This window comes from Carcharodon carcharias, chromosome 1 (assembly GCF_017639515.1).
Source record: "Carcharodon carcharias isolate sCarCar2 chromosome 1, sCarCar2.pri, whole genome shotgun sequence".
In the NCBI taxonomy this organism is placed as follows: Eukaryota; Metazoa; Chordata; class Chondrichthyes; order Lamniformes; family Lamnidae; genus Carcharodon; species Carcharodon carcharias.
Window position 1 is genome coordinate 272,067,515 of NC_054467.1, and position 17,434 is coordinate 272,084,948.

Genomic DNA, 17,434 nt, shown 5'->3' on the forward strand with positions numbered 1-17,434 from the left:
CACAAATAGAGACACGTTATAAATACACACACAGACAAGAGACACAGTATAAACACACACACAGATAAGAGAAATGTTATAAACACACACTGAGATATGAGACATGTTATAAACACACACACAGATAGAGACACGTTATAAACACACACACAGATAGAGACACGTTATAAACACACACACAGACAAGAGACACAGTATAAACACACACACAGATAAGAGATATGTTATAAACACACACACAGACAAGAGACACGTTATAAACACACACACAGATAAGAGACATGTTATAAACACACACACAGATAGAGACCTGTTATAAAAACACACACAGACAAGAGACATGTTATAAACACACACACAGATAGAGACACGTTATAAACACACACACAAACAAGAGACATGTTATAAACACACACACAGATAGAGACACGTTATAAACACACACACAGACAAGAGACACGTTATAAACACACACACAGATAAGAGACCTGTTATAAAAACACACACAAACAAGAGACATGTTATAAACACATACACAGATAAGAGACACATTATAGACACAAACACTGATATGAGACATGTTATAAACACACACACAGACAAGAGACACATAAACACACACACAGACAAGAGAAACGTTATGAATACACACACAGATAAGAGAAATGTTATACAAACAACCACAGACAAGAGACACGTTATAAACACACACAGACAGGAGACATGTTATAAACACACACACAGACAAGAAACATGTTATAAACATACACATGGACAAGAGACACTTTATAAACACACACACAGATAAGAGACATGTTGTAAACAGACACACAGATAAGAGACATGTTATAAACATACACACAGATACGAAACATGTTATAAACTTACACACAGATACGAAACATGTTATGAACACACACACAGATACGAGACACGTTATAAACACACACACAGATAAGAGACATGTTATAAACACACACACAGACAAGAGACATGTTATAAACACACACACAGACAAGAGACACATAATAAACACACATACAGACAAGAGACATGTTATAAACACACACACAGACAAGAGACACGTTATAAAAACACACACAGATAAGAGACACGTAATAAACACACACACAGACAATAGACACGTTATAAACACGCACGCAGATAAGAGACATCTTATAAAAACACACACAGATAAGAGACATCTTATAAACAAACACACAGATACGACAGACGTTATAAACACACCCACAGATAAGAGAAACGTTATCAACACACACACAGATAAGAGACACGTTATCAACACACACACAGACAAGAGACACGTTATAAACACACACACAGTTAAGAGACAGATTATAAACACACACAGATAAGAGACATGTTATAAAGACACACAGACAAGAGAAACGTTATAAACACACACAAAGACAAGAGACACGTTATAAACACACACACAGACAAGAGACACGTTATAAACACACACACAGACAAGAGACATGTTATAAACACACACACAGATAAGAGAAATGTTATAAAAACACACTGAGATACGAGTCATGTTATAAACACACACACAGATAAGAGACATGTTATAAACACTCACACAGATAAGAGACAAGTTATAAGCACACACACAGATAAGAGACATGTTATAAAAACAAACACACAAGAGACATGTTATAAACTCACACACAGAGAAGAGACACATAAACACACACACAGACAAGAAACACGTTTTAAACACACACAAAGATAAGAGACATGTTATAAACATGCACACAGACAAGAGACAGGTTATAAACACACACACAGATAAGAGAAACGTTATAAACACACACACGGATAAGGGACAGGTTATAAACACACGCATAGACAAGAGACACGTTATAAACACACACACAGACAAGAGACATGTTATAAACACACACACAGACAAGAGACATGTTATAAACACACAGACAGACAAGAGACACGTTATAAACACACACACAGTTAAGAGACACATTATAAACACACACAGATAAGAGACATGTTATAAAGACACACAAAGACAAGAGACACGTTATAAACACACACACAGACAAGAGACACGTTATAAACACACACACAGATAAGAGACATGTTATAAGCACACACAGAGATAAGAGAAATGTTATAAAAACACACTGAGATACGAGTCATGTTATAAACACACACACAGATACGACACACGTTATAAACACACACACAGATAAGAGACACGTTATAAACACACGCACAGATAAGAGGCATGTGACGAACAAACACAGACAAGAGACATTTTATAAACACACACACAGACAGGAGACATGTTATAAACACACACACAGACAAGAGATATGTTATAAACACACACACAGATAAGAGACACATTGTAAACACACACACAGATAAGAGCCATGTTATAAAGACACACTCAGATAAGAGACAAGTTATAAACACACACACATATAAGCAAAATGTTATAAACACACACACAGATAAGAGACACATTATTAACGCTCACACAGATAAGAGACACGTTATAAACACCAACACACAAATAAGAGAAATGTTATAAACACACACACAGACAAGAGACGTGTTATAAACACACACACAGATAAGAGACACGTTATAAACACACACACAGATAAGAGACACGTTATAAACACACACACAGACAAGAGATATGTTATAAACACACACACAGATAAGAGACACGTTATAAACACACACACAGACAAGAGACACAGTATAAACACACACACAGATAAGAGAAATGTTATAAACACACACTGAGATACGAGAAACGTTATAAACACACACACATATAAGAGACATGTTATAAACACACACACAGATAAGAGACATGTTATAAACACACACACAGATAAGAGACAGGTTATAAACACACACACAGACAAGAGACACATAAACACACACACAGACAAGAGACATGTTATAAACACACACACAGATAGAGACACGTTATTAACACACACACAGATAAGAGACATGTTATAAACACACACACAGATAATAGAAATGTTATAAAAACACACTGAGATACGAGTCATGATATAAACACACACACAGATAATAGACAAGTTATAAACACACACACAGATAGAGACACGTTATTAACACACACACAGATAAGAGACATGTTATAAACACACACACAGATAAGAGACACATTATAAACATAAACACAGAGATAAGAGACACGTAATAAACACACACACAGACAAGAGACACGTTATAAAAACGCAGACAGATAAGAGACATGTTATAAACACACACACAGATAAGAGACACGTTAGAAAACACACGCACAGATAAGAGGCATGTGACAAACAAACACAGACAAGAGACACGTTATAAACACACACACAGACAAGAGACATGTTATAAACACACACACAGATAGAGACACGTTATAAACACACACACAGACAAGAGCCATGTTATAAAGACACACTCAGATAAGACAAGTTATAAACACACACACATATAAGAGAAATGTTATAAACACACACACAGATAAGAGACACATTATTAACGCTCACACAGATAAGAGACACGTTATAAACACAAACCCACAAATAAGAGAAATGTTATAAACACACACACAGACAAGAGACATGTTATAAACACACACACAGATAGAGACACGTTATAAACACAAACACACAAATAAGAGAAATGTTATAAACACACACACAGACAAGAGACATGTTATAAACACACACACAGACAAGAGATATGTTATAAACACACACACAGATAAGAGACACAGTATAAACACACACACAGATAAGAGACATGTTATAAACACACACTCAGATAAGAGACACGTTATAAACATACACACAGAGATAAGAGACACGTAATAAACACACACACAGACAAGAGACACGTTATAAAAACGCAGACAGATAAGAGACACGTTATAAACACACACACAGATAAGAGACATCTTATAAACAAACACACAGATACGACACACGTTATAAACACACACACAGATAAGAGACACGTTATAAACACACGCACAGATAAGAGGCATGTGACGAACAAACACAGACAAGAGACATGTTATAAACACACACACAGACAAGAGACACGTTATAAACACAAACACAGACAAGAGACAAGTTGTAAACACACACACAGATAAGAGACACATTGTAAAAACACACACAGACAAGAGCCATGTTATAAAGACACACTCAGATAGAGACAAGTTATAAACACACACACATATAAGAGAAATGTTATAAACACACACACAGATAAGAGACACATTATTAACGCTCACACAGATAAGAGACACGTTATAAACACAAACACACAAATAAGAAAAATGTTATAAACACACACACAGATAAGAGACACGTTATAAACACACGCACAGATAAGAGACACGTTATAAACACACACACAGACAAGAGATATGTTATAAACACACACACAGATAAGAGAAACGTTATAAACACACACACAGACAAGAGACACAGTATAAACACACACACAGACAAGAGAAATGTTATAAACACACACTGAGATACGAGACATGTTATAAACACACACACATATAAGAGACATGTTATAAACACACACACAGATAAGAGACATGTTATAAACACACACACAGATAAGAGACAGGTTATAAACACACACTCAGACAAGAGACACGTTATAAACACACACACAGATGGAGTCACGTTATAAACACACACACAGATGGAGACACGTTATAAACACACACACAGACAAGAGACATGTTATAAACACACACTGAGATACGAGACACGTTATAAACACACACACATATAAGAGACATGTTATAAACACACACACAGATAAGAGACATGTTATAAACACACACACAGATAAGAGACAGGTTATAAACACACACTCAGACAAGAGACACGTTATAAACACACACACAGATGGAGTCACGTTATAAACACACACACAGATGGAGACACGTTATAAACACACACACAGACAAGAGACATGTTATAAACACACACACAGACAAGAGACACGTTATAAACACACACACAGATAAGAGACAGGTTATACACATACACACACAGATAAGAGACACGTAATAAACACACACAGACAAGAGACATGTTATAAAAACGCAGACAGATAAGAGACACGTTATAAACAGACACACAGATAAGAGAAATGTTATAAAAACACACTGAGATACGAGACATGTTATAAACACACACACAGATAAGAGACATTTTATAAACGCTCACACACAAATAAGAGAAATGTTATAAACACACACACAGACAAGAGACATGTTATAAACACACACACAGATAGAGACACGTTATAAACACACACACAGATGGAGACACGTTATAAACACACACACAAACAAGAGACATGTTATAAACACACACACAGATAAGAGACACGTTATAGACACAAACACTGATATGAGACATGTTATAAACACACACACAGACAAGATACACATAAACACACACACAGACAAGAGAAACGTTATGAACACACACAGATAAGAGAAATGTTATACAAACATCCACAGACAAGAGACACATTATAAACACACACAGACAGGAAGGGACACGTTTTAAACACACACACAGATAAGAGACATGTTATAAACATGCACACAGACAAGAGACAGGTTATAAACACACACACAGTTAAGAGAAACTTTATAAACACACACACGGATATGAGACAGGTTATAAACACACACACAGATAAGAGACACGTTATAAACACACACACAGACAAGAGACATGTTATAAACATACACATGGACAAGAGACACTTTATAAACACACACACAGATAAGAGATATGTTATAAACACACACACAGATAAGAGATATGTTATAAACACACACACAGACAAGAGACATGTTATAAACACACACACAGACAAGAGACATGTTATAAACATACACACAGATACGAAACATGTTATAAACACAGACAAAGATACGAAAGATGTTATGAACACACACACAGATAAGAGACACGTTATAAACACAACCACAGATAAGAGACACGTTATAAACACAAACACTGATATGAGACATGTTATAAACACACACACAGACAAGAGACACATAAACACACACACAGAGAAGAGAAACGTTATGAACACACACACAGATGAGAGAAATGTTATAAAAACAACCACAGAGAAGAGACATGTTATAAACACACACACAGACAAGAGACACATTAACACACACACAGACAAGAGAAACGTTATGAACACACACACTGATAAGAGAAATGTTATAAAAACAACCAAAGACAAGAGACACGTTATGAACACACACACAGATAAGAGAAATGTTATAAAAACAACCACAGACAAGAGACACGTTATAAACACACACACAGACAAGAGACACATTATAAACACACAAACAGACAAGAGACACATTATAAACACATACACACAGATAAGAGAAAAGTTTTAAACACACACACAGATAAGAGACATGTTATAAACATGCACACAGACAAGAGACAGGTTATAAACACACACACAGATAAGAGAAACGTTTTAAACACACACACGGATAAGAGCCACGTTAAAAACATACACACAGACAAGAGACACGTTATAAACACACACACAGACAAGAGACAGGTTATAAACACACACACAGATAAGAGAAACGTTATAAACACACACACGGATAAGAGACAGGTTATAAACATACACACAGACAAGAGACATGTTATAAACACACACACACAGACAAGAGACATGTTATAAACACACAGACAGACAAGAGACACGTTATAAACACACACACAGTTATGAGACACATTATAAACAAACACAGCTAAGAGACATGTTATAAAGACAGAGAAAGACAAGAGACACGTTATAAACACACACGCAGACAAGAGACACGTTATAAACACACACACAGATAAGAGACATGTTAATAAACACACACACAGATAAGAGACACGTTATAAACACACACACAGATAAGAGACATGTTAATAAACACACACACAGATAAGAGACAATTTATAAACCCACACACAGATAAGAGACCTGTTATAAAAACACACACAAACAAGAGACATGTTATAAACACACACACAGATAAGAGACACGTTATAGACACAAACACTGATATGAGACATGTTATAAACACACACACAGACAAGAGACACATAAACACACACACAGACAAGAGAAACATTATGAACACACACACAGATAAGAGAAATGTTATACAAACAACCACAGACAAGAGACACGTTATAAACACACACAGACAGGAGACATGTTATAAACACACACACAGACAAGAGACATGTTATAAACAAACACAAGGACAAGAGACACTTTATAAACACACACACAGACAAGAGACATGTTATAAACACACACAGAGACAAGAGACATGTTATAAACACACACACAGATAAGAGACCTGTTATAAAAACACACACAAACAAGAGACATGTTATAAACACACACACAGACAAGAAACATGTTATAAACATATCCATGGACAAGAGACACTTTATAAACACACACACAGACAAGAGACACGTTATAAACACACACACAGACAAGAGACACGTTATAAACACACACACAGACAAGAGACACGTTATAAACACACACACAGATAAGAGAAATGTTATACAAACAACCACAGACAAGAGACATGTTATAAACACACACACAGACAAGAGACACATAAACACACACACAGACAAGCGAAACGTTATGAACACACACACAGATAAGAGAAATGTTATACAAACAACCACAAACAGGAGACATGTTATAAACACACACACAGACAAGAAACATGTTATAAACATGCACATGGACAAGAGACACATTATAAACATACACACAGATAAGAGACACGTTATAAACACACAGACAAGAGACATGTTATAAAAACACACACAGACAAGAGACACGTTATAAACAGACACACAGATAAGAGACATGTTATAAACATACACACAGATACGAAACATGTTATAAACATACACACAGATACGAAACATGTTATGAACACACACACAGATAAGAGACACGTTATAAACACACACACAGATAAGAGACATGTTATAAACACACACACAGACAAGAGACATGTTATAAACCCACACACAGACAAGAGACAAATAATAAACACACATACAGACAAGAGACATGTTATAAACACACACCCAGACAAGAGACACGTTATAAAAACACACACAGATAAGAGACAAGTAATAAACACACACACAGACAATAGACACGTTATAAACATGCACACAGATAAGAGACATCTTATAAACAAACACACAGATACGACACACGTTATAAACACACCCACAGATAAGAGAAACGTTATAAACACACACACAGACAAGAGACATGTTATAAACACACACACAGATAAGAGATATGTTATAAACACACACACAGACAAGAGACTTGTTATAAACACACACACAGACAAGAGACACGTTATAAACAGACAAACAGATAAGAGACATGTTATAAACATACACACAGATACGAAACATGTTATAAACACACACAAAGATACGAAAGATGTTATGAACACACACACAGATAAGAGACACGTTATAAACACAACCACAGAGAAGAGACACGTTATAAACACAAACACTGATATGAGACATGTTATAAACACACACACAGACAAGAGAAACTTTATGAACACACACACAGATAAGAGAAATGTTATAAAAACAACCACAGACAAGAGACACGTTATAAACACACACACAGACAAGAGACACATAAACACACACACAGACAAGAGACACATTATAAACACACAAACAGACAAGAGACACATTATAAACACATACACACAGATAAGAGACACGTTTTAAACACACATACAGATAAGAGACATGTTATAAACATGCACACAGACAAGAGACACGTTATAAACACACACACAGATAAGAGAAACGTTATAAACACACACACGGATAAGAGACAGGTTATAAACACACACACAGACAAGAGACATGTTATAAACACACACACAGACAAGAGACATGTTATAAACACACAGACAGACAAGAGACACGTTATAAACACACACACAGTTATGAGACACATTATAAACAAACACAGCTAAGAGACATGTTATAAAGACAGAGAAAGACAAGAGTCACGTTATAAACACACACAAAGACAAGAGACACGTTATAAACACACACACAGACAAGAGACACGTTATAAACACACACACAGATAAGAGACATGTTATAAACACACACAGATAAGAGACACGTTAATAAACACACACACAGATAGAAGACACGTTATAAACACACACACAGATAAGAGACATGTTAATAAACACACACACAGATAAGAGACATGTTATAAACACACACACAGATAAGAGACATGTTAATAAACACACACACAGATAAGAGACACGTTATAAACACACACACAGATAAGAGACATGTTAATAAACACACACACAGATAAGAGACATGTTATAAACACACACACAGATAAGAGACATGTTAATAAACACACACACAGATAAGAGAACATGTTATAAACACACACACAGATAAGAGACAACGTTAATAAACACACACACAGATAAGAGACAGTTTATAAACACACACACAAACAAGAGGACATGTTAATAAACACACACACAGATAAGAGACATGTTATAAACACACACACAGATAAGAGACATGTTAATAAACACACACACAGATAAGAGACACGTTATAAACAAACACACAAATAAGAGACATGTTAATAAACACACACACAGATAAGAGACATGTTATAAACACACACACAGATAAGAGACATGTTAATAAACACACACACAGATAAGAGACATGTTATAAACACACACACAGATAAGAGACACGTTATAAACACACACACAGATAAGAGACATGTTAATAAACACACACACAGATAAGAGACATGTTATAAACACACACACAGATAAGAGACATGTTAATAAACACACACACAGATAAGAGACATGTTATAAACACACACACAGATAAGAGACCTGTTATAAAAACACACACAAACAAGGGACATGTTATAAACGCACACACAGATAAGAGACACGTTATAGACACAAACACTGATATGAGACATGTTATAAACACACACACAGACAAGAGACACATAAACACACACACAGACAAGAGAAACGTTATGAACACACACACAGATAAGAGAAATGTTATACAAACAACCACAGACAAGAGACAGGTTATAAACACACACAGACAGGAGACATGTTATAAACACACACACAGACAAGAGACATGTTATAAACATACACATGGACAAGAGACACTTTATAAACACACACACAGACAAGAGACATGTTATAAACACACGCACAGACAAGAGACATGTTATAAACACACACACAGATAAGAGACATGTTATAAACACACACACAGATAAGAGACAGGTTATACACATACACACACAGATAAGAGACACGTAATAAACACACACAGACAAGAGACATGTTATAAAAACGCAGACAGATAAGAGACACGTTATAAAGAGACACACAGATAAGAGAAATGTTATAAAAACACCCTGAGATACGAGACATGTTATAAACACACACACAGATAAGAGACATGTTATAAACGCTCACACACAAATAAGAGACATGTTATAAACACACACACAGACAAGAGACACGTTATAAACACACACACAGATAAGAGTCATGTTATAAACACACACACAGATAAGAGACATGTTATAAACGCTCACACACAAATAAGAGAAATGTTATAAACACACACACAGATAGAGACACGTTATAAACACACACACAGATAGAGACATGTTATAAACACACACACACAGACAAGAGACACGTTATAAACACACACAGATAGAGACACGTTATAAACACACACACAGATAGAGACACGTTATTAACACACACACAGATAAGAGACATGTTATAAACACACACACAGATAAGAGACCTGTTATAAAAACACACACAAACAAGGGACATGTTATAAACGCACACACAGATAAGAGACACGTTATAGACACAAACACTGATATGAGACATGTTATAAACACACACACAGACAAGAGACACATAAACACACACACAGACAAGAGAAACGTTATGAACACACACACAGATAAGAGAAATGTTATACAAACAACCACAGACAAGAGACAGGTTATAAACACACACAGACAGGAGACATGTTATAAACACACACACAGACAAGAGACATGTTATAAACACACACACAGATAAGAGACATGTTAATAAACACACACACAGATAAGAGACACGTTATAAACACACACACAGATAAGAGACATGTTAATAAACACACGCACAGATAAGAGACATGTTATAAACACACACACAGATAAGAGACACGTTATAAACACACACACAGATAAGAGACATGTTAATAAACACACACACAGATAAGAGACATGTTATAAACACACACACAGATAAGAGACATGTTAATAAACACACACACAGATAAGAGACATGTTATAAACACACACACAGATAAGAGACAGGTTATACACATACACACACAGATAAGAGACACGTAATAAACACACACAGACAAGAGACATGTTATAAAAACGCAGACAGATAAGAGACACGTTATAAAGAGACACACAGATAAGAGAAATGTTATAAAAACACACTGAGATACGAGACATGTTATAAACACACACACAGATAAGAGACACGTTATAAACGCTCACACACAAATAAGAGACATGTTATAAACACACACACAGACAAGAGACACGTTATAAACACACACACAGATAAGAGTCATGTTATAAACACACACACAGATAAGAGACATGTTATAAACGCTCACACACAAATAAGAGAAATGTTATAAACACACACACAGATAGAGACTCGTTATAAACACACACACAGATAGAGACATGTTATAAACACACACACACAGCCAAGAGACACGTTATAAACACACACAGATAGAGACACGTTATAAACACACACACAGATAGAGACACGTTATTAACACACACACAGATAAGAGACATGTTATAAACACACACACAGATAAGAGACAAGTTATAAACATACACACACAGATAAGAGACACGTAATAAACACACACTCAGACAAGAGACACGTTATAAAAACGCAGACAGATAAGAGACACGTTATAAACACACACACAGATAAGAGACATCTTATAAACAAACACACAGATACGACACACGTTATAAACACACACACAGATAAGAGACACGTTCCAAACACACGCACAGATAAGAGGCATGTGACAAACAAACACAGGCAAGAGACATGTTATAAACACACACAGACAAGAGACACGTTGTAAACACACACACAGACAAGAGACACATTGTAAACACACACACAGATAAGAGAAATGTTATACAAACATCCACAGACAAGAGAGACGTTATAAACAGACACAGACAGGAAGGGACACGTTTTAAACACACACACAGATAAGAGACATGTTAATAAACACACACACAGATAAGAGACACGTTATAAACACACACACAGATAAGAGACATGTTAATAAACACACACACAGATAAGAGACATGTTATAAACACACACACAGATAAGAGACATGTTAAGAAACACACACACAGATAAGAGACATGTTATAAACACACACACAGGTAAGAGACACGTTATAAACACACACACAGATAAGAGACATGTTATAAACACACACACAGACAAGCGACACGTTATAAACACACACACAGATAAGAGACATGTTATAAACACACACAGATAAGAGACATGTTAATAAACACACACACAGATAAGAGACACGTTATAAACACACACACAGATAAGAGACATGTTAATAAACACACACACAGATAGGAGACATGTTATAAACACACACACAGATAAGAGACACGTTATAAACACACACACAGATAAGAGACATGTTAATAAACACACACACAGATAAGAGACACGTTATAAACACACACACAGATAAGAGACATGTTAATAAACACACACAGATAAGAGACATGTTATAAACACACACACAGATAAGAGACATGTTAATAAACACACACACAGATAAGAGACATGTTATAAACACACACACAGATAAGAGACCTGTTATAAAAACACACACAAACAAGGGACATGTTATAAACGCACACACAGATAAGAGACACGTTATAGACACAAACACTGATATGAGACATGTTATAAACACACACACAGACAAGAGACACATAAACACACACACAGACAAGAGAAACGTTATGAACACACACACAGATAAGAGAAATGTTATACAAACAACCACAGACAAGAGACAGGTTATAAACACACACAGACAGGAGACATGTTATAAACACACACACAGACAAGAGACATGTTATAAACATACACATGGACAAGAGACACTTTATAAACACACACACAGACAAGAGACATGTTATAAACACACGCACAGATAAGAGACATGTTAATAAACACACACACAGATAAGAGACACGTTATAAACACACACACAGATAAGAGACATGTTATAAACACACACAGATAAGAGACATGTTAATAAACACACACACAGATAAGAGACACGTTATAAACACACACACAGATAAGAGACATGTTAATAAACACACACACAGATAAGAGACACGTTATAAACACACACACAGATAAGAGACATGTTAATAAACACACACACAGATAAGAGACATGTTATAAACACACACACAGATAAGAGACATGTTAATAAACACACACACAGATCAGAGACACGTTATAAACACACACACAGATAAGAGACATGTTAATAAACACACACACAGATAAGAGACATGTTATAAACACACACACAGATAAGAGACATGTTAATAAACACACACACAGATAAGAGACATGTTATAAACACACACACAGATAAGAGACAGGTTATACACATACACACACAGATAAGAGACACGTAATAAACACACACAGACAAGAGACATGTTATAAAAACGCAGACAGATAAGAGACACGTTATAAAGAGACACACAGATAAGAGAAATGTTATAAAAACACACTGAGATACGAGACATGTTATAAACACACACACAGATAAGAGACACGTTATAAACGCTCACACACAAATAAGAGACATGTTATAAACACACACACAGACAAGAGACACGTTATAAACACACACACAGATAAGAGTCATGTTATAAACACACACACAGATAAGAGACATGTTATAAACGCTCACACACAAATAAGAGAAATGTTATAAACACACACACAGATAGAGACTCGTTATAAACACACACACAGATAGAGACATGTTATAAACACACACACACAGCCAAGAGACACGTTATAAACACACACAGATAGAGACACGTTATAAACACACACACAGATAGAGACACGTTATTAACACACACACAGATAGAGACACGTTATTAACACACACACAGATAAGAGACATGTTATAAACACACACACAGATAAGAGACACGTAATAAACACACACACAGACAAGAGACATGTTATAAACACACACACAGATAAGAGACAAGTTATAAACATACACACACAGATAAGAGACACGTAATAAACACACACTCAGACAAGAGACACGTTATAAAAACGCAGACAGATAAGAGACACGTTATAAACACACACACAGATAAGAGACATCTTATAAACAAACACACAGATACGACACACGTTATAAACACACACACAGATAAGAGACACGTTCCAAACACACGCACAGATAAGAGGCATGTGACAAACAAACACAGACAAGAGACATGTTATAAACACACACAGACAAGAGACACGTTGTAAACACACACACAGACAAGAGACACATTGTAAACACACACACAGATAAGAGAAATGTTATACAAACATCCACAGACAAGAGAGACGTTATAAACAGACACAGACAGGAATGGACACGTTTTAAACACACACACAGATAAGAGACATGTTATAAACATGCACACAGACAAGAGACAGGTTATAAACACACACACAGATAAGAGAAACTTTATAAACACACACACGGATAAGAGACAGGTTATAAACACACACACAGACAAGAGACACGTTATAAACACACACACAGACAAGAGACATGTTATAAACATACACATGGACAAGAGACACTTTATAAACACACACACAGATAAGAGATATGTTATAAACACACACACAGACAAGAGACATGTTATAAACACACACACAGATAAGAGATATGTTATAAACACACACACAGACAAGAGACATGTTATAAACACACACACAGACAAGAGACACGTTATAAACAGACAAACAGATAAGAGACATGTTATAAACATACACACAGATACGAAACATGTTATAAACACACACAAAGATACGAAAGATGTTATGAACACACACACAGATAAGAGACACGTTATAAACACACACACAGATAAGAGACATGTTATAAACACACACACAGACAATAGACACGTTATAAACATGCACACAGATAAGAGACATCTTATAAACAAACACACAGATACGACACACGTTATAAACACACCCACAGATAAGAGAAACGTTATAAACACACACACAGACAAGAGACATGTTATAAACACACACACAGATAAGAGATATGTTATAAACACACACACAGACAAGAGACATGTTATAAACACACACACAGACAAGAGACACGTTATAAACAGACAAACAGATAAGAGACATGTTATAAACATACACACAGATACGAAACATGTTATAAACACACACAAAGATACGAAAGATGTTATGAACACACACACAGATAAGAGACACGTTATAAACACAACCACAGAGAAGAGACACGTTATAAACACAAACACTGATATGAGACATGTTATAAACACACACACAGACAAGAGAAACTTTATGAACACACACACAGATAAGAGAAATGTTATAAAAACAACCACAGACAAGAGACACGTTATGAACACACACACAGATAAGAGAAATGTTATAAAAACAACCACAGACAAGAGACACGTTATAAACACACACACAGACAAGAGACACATAAACACACACACAGACAAGAGACACATTATAAACACACAAACAGACAAGAGACACATTATAAACACATACACACAGATAAGAGACACGTTTTAAACACACACACAGATAAGAGACATGTTATAAACATGCACACAGACAAGAGACACGTTATAAACACACACACAGATAAGAGAAACGTTATAAACACACACACGGATAAGAGACAGGTTATAAACACACACACAGACAAGAGACATGTTATAAACACACACACACAGACAAGAGACATGTTATAAACACACAGACAGACAAGAGACACGTTATAAACACACACACAGTTATGAGACACATTATAAACAAACACAGCTAAGAGACATGTTATAAAGACAGACAAAGACAAGAGTCACGTTATAAACACACACAAAGACAAGAGACACGTTATAAACACACACACAGACAAGAGACACGTTATAAACACACACACAGATAAGAGACATGTTATAAACACACACAGATAAGAGACATGTTAATAAACACACACACAGATAAGAGACACGTTATAAACACACACACAGATAAGAGACATGTTAATAAACACACACACAGATAAGAGACACGTTATAAACACACACACAGATAAGAGACATGTTAATAAACACACACACAGATAAGAGACATGTTATAAACACACACACAGATAAGAGACATGTTAATAAACACACACACAGATAAGAGACACGTTATAAACACACACACAGATAAGAGACATGTTAATAAACACACACACAGATAAGAGACATGTTATAAACACACACACAGATAAGAGACATGTTAATAAACACACACACAGATAAGAGACATGTTAATAAACACACACACAGATAAGAGACACGTTATAAACACACACACAGATAAGAGACATGTTAATAAACACACACACAGATAAGAGACATGTTATAAACACACACACAGATAAGAGACATGTTAATAAACACACACACAGATAAGAGACATGTTATAAACACACACACAGATAAGAGACACGTTGTAAACACACACACAGATAAGAGACATGTTAATAAACACACACACAGATAAGAGACATGTTATCAACACACACACAGATAAGAGACACGTTATAAACACACACACAGATAAGAGACATGTTAATAAACACACACACAGATAAGAGACACGTTATAAACACACACACAGATAAGAGACATGTTAATAAACACACACAGATAAGAGACATGTTATAAACACACACACAGATAAGAGACATGTTATAAACAAACACACAGATAA